We start from the raw sequence: 18,081 nt of genomic DNA, 5'->3' as shown, positions 1-18,081 counted from the left end.
GTTTTAACTGCTGAAAAAAAACCCAATTTGTTTGGGTTTGGATATCCAGTCTTTTTATATTCTTTAAACGTAAATGAGTTCAGTTCCATGCTATCATTATGTCGACATATGGCACTGTGAAGTGTTTCGTGAGCCACACCAAAGGTTCACATCGTTGCTCCATCTCAATAAACTGATATGTTCAGACATTGTTTTTATTCTACATTTGGAAAAGAGACAAATTTATTTTACACGATTTTATACCCCAGTTCAATTATAGCTAATTCATGGATGTGGTACATTTGTCCTCAATGGTAAAGTTGCTGATGAGTAAGTCTTTGCCAGAATTGTAACAACCTTTCCGGGGTTTGCATTCGTTACCAAACTATCCGTTTTAAAGAATAATCAAGGGAACCAAGGTTATAGCGGCAATCAAAAAATGTAATCCAGGGACATGGAAAACAGACATAGACAACAAAGAACATAAAGTAACTAAAATCATATATACAAAATAACAAAAGCAAATGAGCAACTCGACTCCACTAAAAACTGGGAGCATGGACCAGGTACACCGGTACGGTATATCGATTATATCGTGATAGCAAAAGATTTAAAATCTACTGTTAGTTTCATGGTTTAGTAGCATCGTGTTCCGCTCATTTACCAAAAAGTAAACATTCGCAATGTGTGTGACAGTTTCAATATTCGCCTTGGATTTTATGATAATATTGCTCAGAAGCATATTTATTAAATGTAACCCTTTGTTATAATTGATTGTACATGTTGGCTTGTTCTGTTGACTGTTAACACTGTGTGGAAGTTGACCAGTATTTATATCGCATTGCATTGAAAGATTAATCAAGGGAACCAAGGTTACAGCGGTAATCAAAAGAATGTGATCCAGGAACAAAGACCAGACATGGAAAACAGACATACACAGCAAAGAACATAAAGTAACTAAAATCATATATGCAAAGTAACAAAAGCAAATGAGCAACTCGGACTCCACTAAAAACTGGACCAGGAGCACCGGTAGTGTAAGCGTGCGTCCTCTGCTTTTCTAGAAGCAACCGCCGCGTTGCTCATAAAAAGCCAAGTCCGCGGTAGACAAACGAGGAAAGGAAAACTATTACCCGTTGAATAAATCAGTTTTCATGGTGGAGATGGTTACACCATAACGATCCACGAGTTCATGATGACGACCATAAAACTTCTGTAGTGATGACTTCAATCTTGTAGCAACATAACCCTGTTCCAGAAACCTATTTGTTAGAGTTCTAGCGCGACACAAAAAGTCTGCGTAGTTAAGGCAAGCTCTGGCATAACGTATGAGTTGTGATATGAACACTACATACGCAGGTGCTGAAGGAATGTTGTATTAAACACATTTTATTACTTATGACTATGTTTATCTTTGAACGCCGACTATTCAATAACAAATATTCGAACAAACCCATTATAACCTATTACAATTCACTGTTAGAATTGTAGTTTTGTATTTCAAGGAAATACTGACTGATGAAAGCAGCTAATAATAAAACCAACCGCACAACAACCAGGTAACTATGCTGTATTTAGAAATCCATATAAGTCAACGAAACATTTTCCCTACAATATAAACTTCCTAATGCTTCGACAGCAGAAAATTGCACCACTACTATAAGTTAAAAAAAACGCTAAACAATGTTGTTGCTAATAAAAAATATGCTGATGTACATGTTATTATAAAGAAATAGTGGCGCCATTGTTTGATTTGTATAAAAGTGCACATATAAAATTGCCAACAGAAGAAATCATTGCGCCTTTAAAACTCACAACTGCAATTTATCTGCAGTCATCATGTATGTAAATATACGTCTCAGAATGTGACGACTCTATTCGCTACACTGCTCCATTGGATCAAATTCATACAGGGAAGATGATGTAAACTTATGGAACGGTCTGAAAAATTCCCAACAATATTAGAATTGTCAAATTTGCGATGCAAATATTTGGTCGTTCTCGCCGCGGGACTCGAACTCATACCGCTGTGACATCTATGGCGACACCGCCTGCACAATATTCAGCTTTCACTGGCCGTGTCATTCATCCTCGTAGATTAATCTAGGGTTGTATCTTAGTACACGATGCATGATTGTACGGGATAATTCATCTAGGTGTTATCATGCATCGCATATTTGACAGTTCTAACATAGTTGGGAATATTTCAGATCCTTCAAATATATTAAAAGCATTTATTCTTACGCTTTAGTATAGCCTCAATGCATTGATCATATTCATACATGAATATACCGGTGTAAAAATAAACAATCAAATTTATTTGAATTTGGAAAGGCATAAACAAACTATGACAAAATAAAGCATCAAACCACATGCAAATTGTGATAACTAGAAACACCGTATACAATAGAGGTAATAGAATAAAATAAAACTAAATATAAAGACTGAACAAGTTATGAAAACCTCTAAGACAAACCCGGGACTGACCTCATAAAATTAAGTATGTTCCACTACACCAGTAGTACCCATCACATAGCTAGTGGGTAAATACGAGATCAGCCGATCTACAATAATGTAACTTTCCCGACACATCGTCAAGGCGAACCACAAATATGTCTTATTAAAAGCAACAGAGAAACCCAGAGTAAGATTCACACATTTAAAAACAAGTGTTTTATGGTGTGAATAATTCCAAAATGTTGCAATATCATTTTAAACAGATAAATCAAATGTCGATGATAAATATAACTTAGGAAAATAAAGCATAAGACAATTATACTATTTTACTTTTTATTGCCGAACTAGTATTTATTTAACTTAAAGCCCCATTATATTATTTTCTAGGTCCAAAGGAAATGAAATGTATCTTATTTTAACACCCTTAAACGATGGTAGTGTGTTTAAAAAATATGTTTGCAGCGTACAGTTGTCAGCACCGCTAAAATGTAATGTCAAGGAACTCTAGACAGAACAATGCGTCAGATTATTTCATTCATCTGTTTTTTTTTTCTGTTCCTATCTTCCCCTTAGGAAATAAGAGTGAAAATCCAAACTTGAAATATATGTGTTAAAAATCCAATAAAATTCAAACGAATAAGTTAACTTTACACGATTGTAGAGCTTTAATATCAGAATCGTGTCTTAGTCATCAGAAACAAAGACAAAAACAAAAACAAAACAAAACAAAACAAAACACGAACCACGAAAGATGCCACTACATCATCGAACATTACAGTCATGCAACAGCAACATAATCGACAGCTCCAACGTATGCAACGACCAAAATAACATTACAAAATACAAAACAACTGACTGTATCACTAACGAGTGATGCAACCATTTCAAACAACAAAACGATTAATTATATCACTAATGACTGATGAAACCATTTCAAACAACAACACAACTGACTGTATCACTAAATGATGCAACCATTTCAAACAACAAAACAAATGACCGTATGACTAACGACTGATGCAACCATTTCAAACAATAAAACGATTAACTACATCACTAACCACTGCCATAACACAAAAATGTTCTTTAACATCAAAGGTAAAAACACAAATGATTCCAATAACACCAAAAGCAAGAGGGTGACTATGCAAAAACCAGGTAGTGGGTGGCATATGACAATACTTTGTGACATACATATGATATATACATTACACTGGAACAAAAACAAATTCAGTGGGATATAATTTACCATGTGCTACTCATATAGAGGACCTGCCTGACTTTTATATGGGCATCCTCTGAACATCGACGCTAACTATATCCAATTATAGACCACAACAATTCTAACGACAACAACATCTGTTAATACATCGCTGACGTGTACAATAGTAAAAATACAAAATATCGATCCTATATATTGCAAATTTCGATATGCTGTACACGTGTTATATAGATGTTTGTTTGTTTGTTTGTTTGTTGGGGTTTAACGTCCGAGCAGCAATATTTCAGCTATATTCAGACAATGAACATGAAATGGATGATAAAATGAACATGAAATGAAAAAAAAAGGATGGGTCACAAGGATAATAGGGTCGACAAATTTTGATTGCCACTAGAAAAAGGGGAATGGGTAAGGTCGGGCAATTTAGCCTCCTGTGGCGGAGCGCAAAGGTTCCTACTCCTATCGAATACCACAGTACGGTTCTTTAACGTGCGAGGAACGTGGCATCTTTCCCAACACTGTGCACCATTATGGTTTGCGGTCAGGTTTTCCGTATTATAGCCTGACAACCCCAGCATGTAACACGTCAGGGGTACCCCATTCCACCGCCTGGGGCACACATCCCAGTTGCTCTGTGGGCAGAGCGCCTAGCCCCCGGCTAGGTTTCTGAGCACTATTTAGTCGCCTTATACGACAAGCTTAGCGCTGCTGCAGGCCTATTCTTTTAACACCCGGACCTGCACGGGCCCGTGTTATATAGAGTAACCTCTCATTAGCAGCATTATAATGCATTATATAGGAAGATCTTAATCCAGATTAATTGTATACAAGAAGTACTCAAATCCAAAAATAGGAAAAAAACACGTACAGCTTAACTATAATTCATTGCTTCAATACTGATGACAATAATAGCACCAAAGGTTTAATTCACGAATCATAGACTATCTTGTCGATAGTAATACATTGTTTTTATTTAAAAAAAAAAACTTCGTTACGGTAGCTTTTTTCACTAAAACAAACTGCATAAATCATTGTTATCAATGCAGTAATTTGAAATAATAATCAGTGCTTTTTTTAACATGTAAGAGTAAGGAAACCTATTGGCAAACATTAGGCACAATTAGTTCCCATTTGTAAATCTTTTGTGTATTTATTATCATGCCCCTCATACATTTACCTATCAAATAGGTTCTTGATAGTCTAAAGTCACACATCCCTAATAAGAAACCTGCTAAACTTCCATTACACGAACTCGGTTCTAGAGAAAGTTAATGTGAAAATTTCCAGTTAATCTCTACAAGCAAATTATTAATTAATCTTACAAATTAGGCTCCTATAGAGTTCATTTACCGGGATAGAAAATCTTTCCCGAAAATGTTTATAACTTTACCAGCTGGTTTGCGGAAAAAGTAAAATATAGAAAATGTGGAAACATGAATAAAATAGTTTTTTGCATTCGAATAAATTTTCCATGACGATAATTTTTTAAGTCTGACGTTTATTTTCTGAATAAAAACTCACCAACAAAGCAAGTTTTACTGGTAGGACGTTCAGATCATCAATAATCCAATAACTTCTCGTTAACACAGAGAAACTAACTTCTGTAAGTACATATTTAAGAGCTTATTGTAATATATGTTGAATTTGTCTAAGAAACCTTTTCATTTTTTTTTGGTATCGATGAACCCGGTTAATAATTAAACATTGAACATAACTTTATTTCCTTTACATCTGTATTAGCTAGAAGGTTTATAAAAAAAAGTAAAAGCAATATTCCCTGAGAAATGTAAAAAAAGTCAAACATGAAATTGCCAGTTAACTTTTAAAACTGATTTGTACCGATTGTAATCTTAATAGACTAGCATTGATGTTATTTTCATTTTACTGCGGCAATTAACTCTTAAATTGATAGCCCCTTAGTACACAGTTGGTGGTCCAGGACTCGCACTGTGTTTGTTGTAACATGAATCGGTATCTACGACGTTCATTGACGGAACTTGAACACATTTTCACCCGTTTGTCAGATATTTGTACAGGACTGAAGATAAAATCAGCAGCTAAATATCGAAATTCGATAAAATGTTGTTAATACGTCGAATTTCGATAACAAATTATGTCAATACATCGAAATGGCTCTGAGCAAGTATAGAATTCTTAACCCTAAAAGATAGTTTTAGGTTGTTATAGATAGTCGTTCTGATACTATTAGAACAAACTTCTTGTTGAAAAAACCAACAATGTTATCGATGAAGATTGGGTTACTTGAATAAACTTCCTGTTCAAATTTTATGGTACAAAGTTATCTTATTAATCACAACTGTTATTCAAACTTAAATTCCGCGGTGAACATGTTAATTATACAATTATGTTACACGTAAATATAATATATATTAAATTTAATGTCGTTGCTACACAGTTTCTAGTACCCACACTCTAATTTACGAAGTTCATACAAAATAATTGTACAACTATTAATTGAAAAGGGGTAACAACAAAATTACCAATCACTAATCCGATCCTTAATCATGTCCGAGTTGCTCATTTACTTTTGTAACTTTGTATGTATGATTTTAGTTACTTTATGTTCTTTGTTGTGTGTGTCTGTTTTCCATGTCTGGTCTTTGTCCCTGGATTATATTCTTTTGATTACCGCTATAACCTTGGTTCCCTTGATTACTCTAGTACAAAACAAATCGGACAAAATAGGTATTACACGCCTGAATTTGTAAACATTTTAAATTATACAAATTAGTAAGACAATAACCGCTTTATTGGTTGGGATAGGAGAATTAATACAGGCAAACAACATGTTAAGGATGTAGACCTAAAGTAAGGGACACAACTCTTACAAATCAGTAGCAACGTTTGTATTCAGGCTCTTTATATCAATCTCATTTAAGCATCAAAGTAACTTGGATTGATTTCATTCTGTTTGAAATGAAAACTTGAAAGGTCTTGGTGAAATTGAATATGATACAAATATATCTCTAATTTTAAGAGTTGTGCCCCTTACCCTAGGTCTAGCGGTGATTTGCTCTTGATACACGTAAATACGTTATTGTGTTCCTGATTTTTACACAGATCCGTTCTTATGTCAATTTAATTAAGGTTTCAAAGGACAATTATCTCTCAGCTATCTCGCTCATATATTGCCTTTCATTTTTATATTTTGTTAAACATAGTAGTTAGTAGAATAATTCGAAAACAAAAATCACAAAACCTGTGAACACTAAAGACACATTATTCCAAAAATGCTATTTTTACAAAAGCTAAACAGATATAATGACCATAAATTTAGATACTTTTTTTGTAAATGATTTTTCTAGAATTGGCGGACATGAATTAAAAAAAAATATCGAATCGAATTAGATATAGCGGAAGTATATACGACAAAGTAAAGTGAACCATGGCTACATCGAATCACTATTGAACATTGAAATTGGTAATATCTATACACGACGAAAATCAAATTTAACGTGAGATTAATGTTAATTAAACGTTAAAGTTGTTCACATTGAATTAAAGTAAATATAACGTTTAATTTTTTAACCTTAAATTAGCAAATGAATTGGGAATATTTATTGCATATGCCTTCAAAATTACAGTGTAATTTTTTTTATATTGTTGAATACATTTAACGTTAAAATGTTAATATTAAATTAACCTTAATTGTTCCGAAGGCGATTATTGTTAAATTGAATTATATTCCAGTTATATTAACGTTAATGATATTTGCCTGTGTAGGGAGTTGTGTTCAGTTAAATACACTTTAATGGTTAAACCCGAGCATCGCATGCGATGATAACGATAGACTTTCAATCAAACCGGAAAAGATATTAGACAGATCCGCAGAAATGGGTCAGAATAGTGAATCCAATGTGGAAGTAGCCTTTAAATTGATTTAAAATTAAAGTGTGCAATTCAAAAACGAAGACAAAATATAAAAATATAATTATTTACAGTATCTAGATCCAGTACGTTGAATTATTTAAAAAAAATAAACAACCGTTTACCTATCCCATCTCGCATTTTTCAGTTATCGTCCCTTTTTCAATGTCTTAAGAAAATTGTATTGTATAAGTGAATGGTCGGTTGTAGGCTGTGCCTGGCTCATATTATAACATGACTTAAAAAGTGTTTTGTTTAGAGAGGTGATTTATTTGTTGAAACGATTTTCCTTTTATATTTTTTTATTTTATTTATTTCTACAATCCTACTCCCAGTTCATACCATAAGTTTACTGCAGGTTCAGAACTCGGAAAAATGCAAAACTGGACATTCTTTTATATCTGCTATCATTTCATACAACTCTACACAAGAATAAAAAGAGTAACCAAGGGAACCAAGATTCTACACGTCATATACCAAGAAAATGACTGAAACAAGTGAGTGAATATTAAAATGAATTAACTAAAGTTAATACTAATGTTGCAGTATTGGTTTTCCCTTAGGAATAATATTTATTCTGCCATTTTAGTTTTCTCCTCAGGTTAAATAGTTATGACGAGAATGGATATAGTGAATATGTCAAAGGTCGGGGTGAAAATCAGCTAAGATCAACCACAGGATCTTCAATGAACGATAAATAAACCATTGTTACATACTGAAATTAAGAAAAAAATCAAATAAAAAGGAATATGACCAATGATCAACTATCTGCGATATTCAATACCATGACGAAATGAAATTCACCTATTTTTTGTGCTGATAAGCATATCTAGCCCAATTTCGTTTATATTTCGGATCTAAAATCCTAAAATCTTGAATGTCTACCTTCACGTAAGTTACAAAACCTTTTTTGTGAGCAAGAAAGATGTCGGAAGTTTTTTTTTATTTTACATTCGCTGACAAAATTAAGGAAACGAATATAAAGCAAGCGTTAAAATGGGGGATTTCAAGTATAACATAAGTATTGATTCAAGATATTGATCAAAATGACTTGGAAAAGCTTTTGTTAAATATTTCTTGGGCGTTTCAGAGCTTGCTTACAAATGTGATTACACTCGTTGAAGGCTTTATCAGAGATTTCCACAAAATTGACGATCGAACGAACGTACCAGTAGGGATCGTCTGTTTCGTTATGTTGAATGACCTCAATTATAGTAGAAATAATGCTCAAACTAAGGCTCAACCTTTTCAATTTCATTGAAATTATAATTAAAATTGATAAAATGCCTCTACAAACGGGGCCCCTTATTAATTAGACTGAAAATGGAGTTAATAATACGATACGTACCGTTAGTTCGGTTTCGAGGAAATACGAATCGTTAGAATCATGGAAGACTTTAAAATGTTAATTGTCGCCCATTATCTCTAAGCTTTATTTATTTTTCTTTTAGCTTTTTAAATATTTCTTATATTTTATTACATAACCGGAATAAAAGAAATTAACTAAAAGTCTTTTGAATTTCTAAACTGTGAATCGTTATTTTTTGGCAAAATATTGGCAAAAGATAAACATCATTGTAAAGGCGATGCACTTAAACATTATATATGCAATGGTGTGGCACAGAATTCTACACGTTGACGTACTTCCAAATAGTTAGAGATGGGAAACGCTCTTTGATCCACGTGAGGTCTGGAAGTAGGCCAGAGCGTCAACAGAGCAGCACAGGTGCTAGAAGGACATACTCTGACTGAGTTCTTTGGCCAGGTATCCCGAAGCCTGGGCTTCGATACCTTCAACTACTAACAAACAACTACTAACGTAATCCCCACAAGGGGCTGTCGTGCGAGATCCGTTTAAACAACCAATTGGATCACATATAAAAGTTTATAAACTTCGAATATTAATTCGCAGTTCTTCCGTAGACGTACAAATGTACTTCCAAATGATAGACTATGACTAAAAACTGTAACTGAAAATATGCATTTTGCATTTACTTTGACGGAAGGAATCCGGGGTTTTGAAAACCTTTATTAATGAAAAAACTTTATGCATAGTCAGGACAAAACGAGCTATTTATAGCTTTTTTCTACACTCTACCTATTTTTATCACAATGGAACCGTCCCTGCTGTCGCAATATCGGTTTATCGGAAAAATTGCATAGACTATGAGATTTAATATTGTTGATCTCCAATGAAGCTGTAAAATAGATATCATGAAAGGTTCCACGATTTACATCTGCACTAATTATAAATAATTTCCCGCGTCCTTCACGGTCCGTAGCATAAGGTTTCGTTAGGGCGAGTTTCGTAGAGTTACGTCCGTTTACGGTGTGTTCCGTCAATTTAGTGGAAATCTCTATCATGACCTCTGAAGGTATGTTTTGTAATATTGAGGTACAACGTTTAAGCAGATGCATTTTGTTACCTAATACGATACGTAGTTTCTTTTAATTCCGATTAGAAAGAATGGTCGCTTGGTAGGTTTTTACACAGCTGGCAAGATATTAGTATATTTATGTGTTTTTACATCCCCAATATACTGCGGGAGACCTCCATTTACTTGTGTGTGTGTTTTTTTTCTGTAAATATATTTATTGATAATTAGCTGATGTAATTAATTCCAATGCAGGTACAACTTCTATGAACAATGAATTCAACAAATATGTTCAAACCCAATGATTTCAGCGAAGTGTTTTAAGGCGCTAATAATGTTAGCGACTTCTTGCACTCGTAATTTCAGTACTTAATATTCGTATATGATTTGCATAACTTTGTAGTTATACGCCACATAATGCTGCAGATCCTCGCCATGTACACCACCATAGCGTCATATTTCTAGCTTCATACGAGATAAAAATGTATACCTCTTAAGTATCATACACGTGTGTTCTTTGTGTGTTTCTTGCTTGTACTAGAACGGAAAGTTTACATAAAATGATCAGTTAGCTGTGAACATTACCCAGATACAGATTCAAGCACTGAAGCTCGTTACAAGACTATATAGGTCATATACATTAGCACGTCCCGATATTTATGAATTATCATTGCCAGTTGCTTAATCTAATTCCTAAACTGGTCAATATCAAATATCGCTACAACGTACAATATATCATACACATGTCTATGCGTGTGTTTTTGCATGTATTAGAACGGGAAGTTTACGATACAATGATCGCTTAGCATGGAATTTATGTAAAAATACCCAGTTTCTGATACAAACACAGGCTTATATTAGATTTTACGAAGTCAAACGGCGGTTTTGATGACATATCTGCCAAGATACAACAAACTCTAAGCACATTGAAATGTCTGCTAGACGTGAAAATTGGGATAAAAATTCAGTTTTATGAATGCTACTATGTAGTTTAATTCCATCAAAAAATATTCGAGGTTGCGTCAGCAGGAAATACCCAACATATATTTGATTTTCTCGGATTTTTTTCATTGAATGCAAGAACTTGTACGCCAGAATAAAATGTCTTTTTGATTAGTAAACATATTTATCTATACTTACAACAATACCTGGCCGTCGCAAAAGCTTACATTGAAGTGTCCCCGTTTCTGTATGCTTGTTTAGCCAGGGTGATAAAATTGCAAAAATACAATATATGATATACATATGTGTACAATAGTCTCGATGTAACCAAAAATATAGTCTCCTAAACATGAGAAGTATGTTCGGTTCGTGTCTTTTTTGTATGACTTATGATGTACCGTCATTGTCTACCCCGTATGGAAAGAATTGGGATTGATATTACACGAAGACGTAACTTTTTGAAGGTTAAACTGTTCAGGAGCTGATAACTGGACTGTTAACTGAAAGTAGTCCATTGTTTATTCATTTGTGTAGCGGAAAATCAATTTCTTTATTTATGTTTTAAAAGGGACTCCGACCTTTTTGAACTGATTGTTTAGGTGTGTTCAATTGTGTAATATTTTTTTTCCACAGTGTCAAAATTAAATAATAGGGAGGGTTGTGATCACGCAAAAGTACTATAACTTTTTTTGCGCCTGTCCAAGGCAGAAATGTCGTCTCTCTAAGCCTAAAACGAATATAATCGATTTTTGTAAATAGGACATGTTTGTGCGATCGAATTTTACACGTTTATGAGACTGATGGCGTCATAATGTATAGTCGAATTCAGCTCAGCCTGTTTGCAGTATTTTTTTAGATTAATTTTTTTTATTACTCAAAAGTTCCCTTAACAAACTTGCCATTTTATTTATGTCGTTCTGTACTACAACTCTCATACAATTATTTCTCGTTCTTACCTCCGAGATCGAAAAAATTCCAAATTTATTTTTTCTACGAGAAGTTTGCACTGAACGTATTGTTTATCCGCCATCTTGTTCCTATGGGTATTTTGAGATGTTCCTTATTACCACACAATTGAAGAGCTGAAATACCATGACTGTATGTGGTAAGTCTCAAATTGGGTACCAGTTTTAACATTTTCATTCGGAACTTCAGGTTTGTTTCTCTCACCAAAAGTAAAGAACAGAAATATGGCGGGGAATCATAAGTATTGAATTGGCAGGGAGCCAGAAATATGGCGGGAAATTTAACATTTTGAAAGTAAAATGGGATTTTATAAAATAAATACTTACCATCATAAATTCTGAGTAAGTCCATCTGCGCAAGTCAAGCAGGCGGAATTCCCTATTTAAAAATATCATCCAATGGGGTGACCTAATAGTAGCCATCTACCCTTTATTCATCCATTTAATTTTCCATAGTAAGCAAGAAGCCATACAAAAAATAACAGGGGATGAAGTGGAGGCTGGGAGGGACCTATAATTTATGATGGTAAGTATTTATTTTATAAAATCCCATTTTACTTTAAAAATGTTAAATTTTATTATAATAAATACGCTACCATCATAAATTCTGAGTAAATTTTAAAATTAATAGAAAACACAGAATCTAACGTAAAGCTGAATCCCCTGAACCAGAAGATGCAGGAGGTATAACAACTTTTTGTGCCGTTATCAAATTCCCAATGAAAATAAGCCCTCGGCTTGGGAAGATAATGATCTTAGGTAATGAGAAACGGATGAATTTTCAGTTCTCCAGAAACCTGCTGATAAAACTTCCTCTAAAGAAGTATTATTAAACAGTGCCCAAGATGTAGTGTAGAAATAGCTCTAACATCGTGGGTTATAATGTTCAGACTAGACAGAAATTCTTCACTTGAAGAATTGTAAGCTAACTGAATGGTCTTACAAATCCAGGTAGATAATGTTTTTGCTGATAAATCTTTAACATTTTTCTTAATAGGAATAAATAGCCTAGTATTAGTCTTAGATCGAATACTACGGGTTCTTTGTAAATAAATGAGTAAAATTCTTATAGGACAAAGTAGTTTACAGGTAGTATCAATAGGCAATGAAGGTATAACTATTGGCTCTGAACCTCTACTAGGAATCTGATTTTTGGCTAAAAAGCTGGATCAGTTAAAAGAGTGACAGAAGATTTATCTCTATTGAACCATAGACATGAATCAGAAATAGACAGAGCATGTATTTCACTTCTTCTCCTTCCTGAAGCTAATGCCAGTAGAAAACAACATTTATAGGACAAAAATTTGATATCTACTTCTTCAGCTGGTTCAAAAGGAATGGTTTTTAAAGATGATAAAACCAAACTTAAATTCCAGGAAGGAATTAAAACCTTCTGTCTAGGACGTTCAAGAGTATAATTATTAACTAAAAGAGAAATGTACTCATTACTACCAAAATCCGGACCACCAGACAAGTGGATAGTTCTGGAAATAGCAGAACAATAACCTTTAATTGTGGAAGGAGACAATTTTTTATCTTCAAAAAGGTAGATAAGAAATTCAGCTAACTGCTGAACAGTAATTTTGAGAGGATCAATTTCCTTCTCACTACACCAACTACTGAAGATTGTCTACTTAGCATCGTATACGATGTTGGTAGAGTCTCTGACTGCTCGTTCAGAAAAAGCCTCTCTCCTTGAAACTATCCATGAGAGAGCCACGCGAAAAGATGTAGATTCTCTGGATTGGGATGTAGAATCTTGGCCTTGAACTGGGAAAGAAGATTGTGTTTTACCGGTAGTAAGAGTGGACGAGCGCAAGACAGTTTAAGAAGATCTGGATACCAAGCTTGCTTGGGCCAACCTGGAGCAATAAGAATGATGAGACATTGCTCCGAAGCAATCTTCCGAAGAACTGCTTACAGAAATCTGAATGGAGGGAATGCATATCCGAACATTCCTTCCCAAGGAAAACTCATGGCGTCTACTGCATAAGCTTCAGGGTCCGGGACAGAAGACACAAACACCTGAAGTTTGAAATTGAGACTTGTTGCAAATAGGTGTACATAAGGAGACCCCCAATGAAGAGTTATTGATTCCCCTCTTTTTGACACTCTTTTCTAATAAAATGTAAATATACAGAATGTAAATGTCAAGTTCATTAGATTGCATGTTCTGACACTTATTTTTCGGTTAGTCTCAATTCTGAATGGGTTATTATTATTTTGACTGCTGTGAGTAAGGTCTTTCTTTGCGGGGATTCACTTAATAATCTACTCTTTCCATCAGTCCTTTGGTTCCAAATTCCAATGGGTACTGATTATGAGATTCCAAAATTCATCACCACAATATGTGTGTGCACAGCATCTTGTAATTCCTTTTTTAAAAGTTAAATACAAGTGCTTTCTCCGGTTGTCCCAGAATTACAAATCAAACTTTTGAAAGATGTTTTTAACTGTACATATAACATTCTTTTTATTCTGAATAGTTTTTTGTGTATTCTAACACGTTGAAAAACACCACTACATAGTTTGTATTATACCTGTTTTGGGAGACAATCCATCAGGAGAGGGATAAATTTATACCTTTATAGCAGGATTTATTCCTGTTAAGTTTTAGTATTAGGTTTATTATAGAATCTGTGATTAGAAGGTAATTTTAGCACAACTCAATCAAGGGAAAAGAGATTATTTCTTTATGATGTCCAGTTTCTTCCAAATGTAACAAACATCGTTGACTGTTCTTGTGACAAAGGATAATGTAAATGATAGGTGAATTATATTCATTTATGCCTCCGATACACACTTTGATTGAAATCCTCATTCAATTTCTTTTCATTAATTAAATTAGGATTTGTTCCTGTCTAATATGTTTAATGTTAATCCCTACCCAAAAATCCAGTGAGCTTATTCTGCATCAGCTTTTCATAAACAAAACTGTATCGATAAAATAATTTGAAGATAAATAAAGTCCTCGTAGTCAATATTCTACGGAAATCGAAAGTATCGAATGTATAGAGGAGTAAAATGAATCTTTCTTTTGCCATCGATGTTATTGAATTGCTTTCATCAAAATGTGTTTGGGAAAAATGCTTTATTGACTGACATTGATTTTCAGGACATCGAACTTTTTTTTTATTTTAGAAGGTTCTTCATCGAAAATGCCGAACAGACAAATTGTAGGTCAACTCAAGTTATAGTTTACAAGAGGCTACTTTATATGATGGTACATGGTCATAGAAACAACAAGTAAATTAGCAACCCGGAACTATGAGCATGGACCAAGTGTATCGGTAGGGTCAGCGTCTTTTTGCTATATGAACACCCACACAATTGTTTTGCAGATAAACTTCGCGTTAAAACTATCACGCAGCGAAAAAGTCGGTTAGGCCTTTTTTATAGGTTGGCTTACGGATTTACCGACCCAATTTTTGTCAAAAGTGGAATAAAATTTTAAAATAATCAAAACTGTAATATTTTTTATATATAATAAGATGTGTTTTTAGAAAATTATTACAGTAAACATACATGATTATATACAGTGTAAAACACATTCCTATTGACAAGTTTATGTTGATAAACAACAATACATAAGAATATCAGACTTATAGGCTGAATAGCGTAATCAAGGGAACCAAGGTTATAGCGGTAATCAAAAGAATGTAATCCAGGGACAAAGTTTTTGTTTCTTTGTTTGTTCGGGTTTAACGCCCGAGTAGCAATATTTCAGCAATATTAAGGCGATGAACATGAAATTGATGGTAAAATGAACATGAAATGATGATGAAATGAAAAAGGGATGGGACACAAGGATAATGGGGTCAACAAATTTTGATTGCCACTGGAAATAGGGAGAGATGGGTAGGGTCGGGCAATTTAGCCTCCTGTCGCGGAGCCCTATGGTTCCTAGTCCGGGAGAATACCACAGTACGGTTCTTTAACGTGCGAGGAACGTGGCATCTTTCCCAACACGGTGCGCCACCAGGTTTCAATCAGGTTTTCCGTATTAGAGCCTGACAACCCCTGCATTTAACACGCCAGGGGTACCCCATTCCACCACCTGGGGCACACATCCCAGTTGCTCTGTAGGCAGAGCGTCCTAGCCCCCGGTTAGGGTTCTGAGCACTATTTAGTCGCCTTTTACGACACGCTTAGCGCTGCTGCAGGCCTATTCTTTTAACACCCGGACCTGCACGGGGCCTATATGTACATGAGGTTCCTGTCATCCGCTTTTCTTTTTTCTATTTGTTTTGTTCCTAAACTATTTTTATATTTTTAAAACAGAATACAACATTATTTTTTTTACCAATTTGGAACTTTCGATCATTTATTTTTTTTCTTGCCACAGCAAAAATACAGGCTATACCTTATCATTTTCATTTTATTGTTTACTTCCGGGAAATCGAAGCGCTGCATCACAATGCAAAATCTTCTAATTTTATACATTTCTTAATATTTTTAGCCTGTACAACTAGATATTTGTCATTTTTTATCAGTATTTTCACACCGAAAGATTTTTGCTTTTTATATTAAACTCAGTGGTATGTTAATGACAAATCTCAGTGCATTTGAAAGGTAGACGAGGACCCATTCTCATGGAACCACGTGAACGAAGTCACGTGACGAGACTCACATACCCTATTCTACCAAATAGATTGTATACCCTTATTGCACTTTCGAATACATTTACCTGACGTGACAACTTCAAATCCAGTCTGACTGATTTATATTTTTTATAGTAGGATCTTTCAGTTCTGCACGCATTCTTCTGTGGATATCTCTTTTTGTCTCTATGGCTAACACAGGCAAATATTGATGAGAATCGAACATCACATGAAATTAACTGATCTTCGCTTGAAATTTAGTTAATTTCACGTGAAGGCTCGAGTTTAACTCTGTCACAAAGTTATTTAGCTCAATTAAAATGAAAATCGTGTGAAATTCGTGTGAAAATAATTTGAAATAATTTTCCCTGTATATGCTGAGGCACAATTAACTAGATCAAAATATTCGCTCAGTTTTACGATCGAAGACCTGGCTATGCCAAGTGACAAATCTTTTACTCGGTTGTATGGAACGCCGTATCAATATTTATTCAAATTAATTTGCAGATATCTTATATAATTGAGTGGATTTCTTCTTTTTTTCATAAGGTATCTGATTAACTAACGTTTATGAAATATCTAATAAAAGGTATAACATATGTTATATAGTTTATAAGATATCTTATAAAATGGAAGTTACTTAATACTTAATTATATAGACACCTACAAATTGGAATAAATATAAATAAGGCGTGCCATACGGATGACAATCAGAGAAAAGCATTCACTCTATATATTTAAAGGACCTGGCTGTTTCAAGTGACGATTCTTTCGACACTGACTACTTCTGTTCAGTCTTTGTAATGTACCATAAGACCTGATTGAACAGATATATATGCTATACCATCACCAGTGGTTGAACCTAGTTATGAAGAATCTGATTTCAAGAACGTAATTGACAAAGTTATTATTGGAAAATCCCAAGAAGGGAATGACATTCTATAAAAGGCCGTTCATGCCAAAATGTCGTTAAACTTATTAAATTACTCGTTAAGTTAAATGTTGATTTAAGTCGATAAAAACACCTCTTTACGCATTAAACTCGCCTTTTAACGCGAATGTTTAACGCGTTAGAACTGAAGCTGAATGAAAGGATCTCTTTTGCCCAATGTGTCATAAAACATGTATTTGAAGCGTTAAGTGAAATGTAGCTTTTACTTTTCTTACAAACTATTCAATTATATTTTTCAAGACAGAAAAAATACCACCCGAATTCAAATATAACGGGAATAGGTATGGTGAATATATCATTGAAACAAAAAACCTCACCAGGAAGAACACGCCTGGCCACTCATTGGCATTCAATGAACGACGAGGAAACCCTCACACCAAAGGGCAGACTATAGCTAGTCCCATTTACACAGATACAGCGAAAACATTGCCCCTGTATACTCAAGTAACATAAAAATAAACTAAAGGCGTAAACGAAACAAGACGTAAAGAGGTCATACTCTTGGGACAGTAAGCGTGTTGACCCCAATGCTGAGAAAAGACAAAATCAACCACAATGTAATAGTTATCGTGATATCACTGTTTCACCTCGTTTGGTAAACTTCATGAATTCTGCATTTTATATTAAAAAAATAGAACAACATTCCACCAGTGATCTCCAGTTAATTGATAACTCATGTCTGTTAATAGTACATACAAAA

General features: G+C 34.2%; 1 protein-coding gene across 2 annotated transcripts in view; it reads left to right on the top strand.

The window, feature by feature from the left end:
- The first annotated feature begins 5,179 nt into the window (after positions 1-5,179).
- LOC148604183 (uncharacterized) overlaps positions 5,180-18,081 on the top strand; it is a 53,662-nt gene continuing 40,760 nt past the window's right edge. For both annotated transcript variants that reach the window (XM_088548160.1, XM_088548158.1), the window contains exon 1: positions 5,180-5,261. The gene's annotated coding sequence lies outside the window, so the exon portion shown is untranslated. The remainder of the gene's footprint in view (positions 5,262-18,081) is intronic.

This window comes from Perna viridis, chromosome 10 (assembly GCF_037379345.1).
Source record: "Perna viridis isolate PV_CMFRI_1.1 ecotype Kerala chromosome 10, ASM3737934v1, whole genome shotgun sequence".
NCBI lineage: Eukaryota > Metazoa > Mollusca > Bivalvia > Mytilida > Mytilidae > Perna > Perna viridis.
The sequence above is the reverse complement of the archived record's forward strand: the minus strand, read 5'-3'. Positions and strand labels throughout refer to the sequence as shown.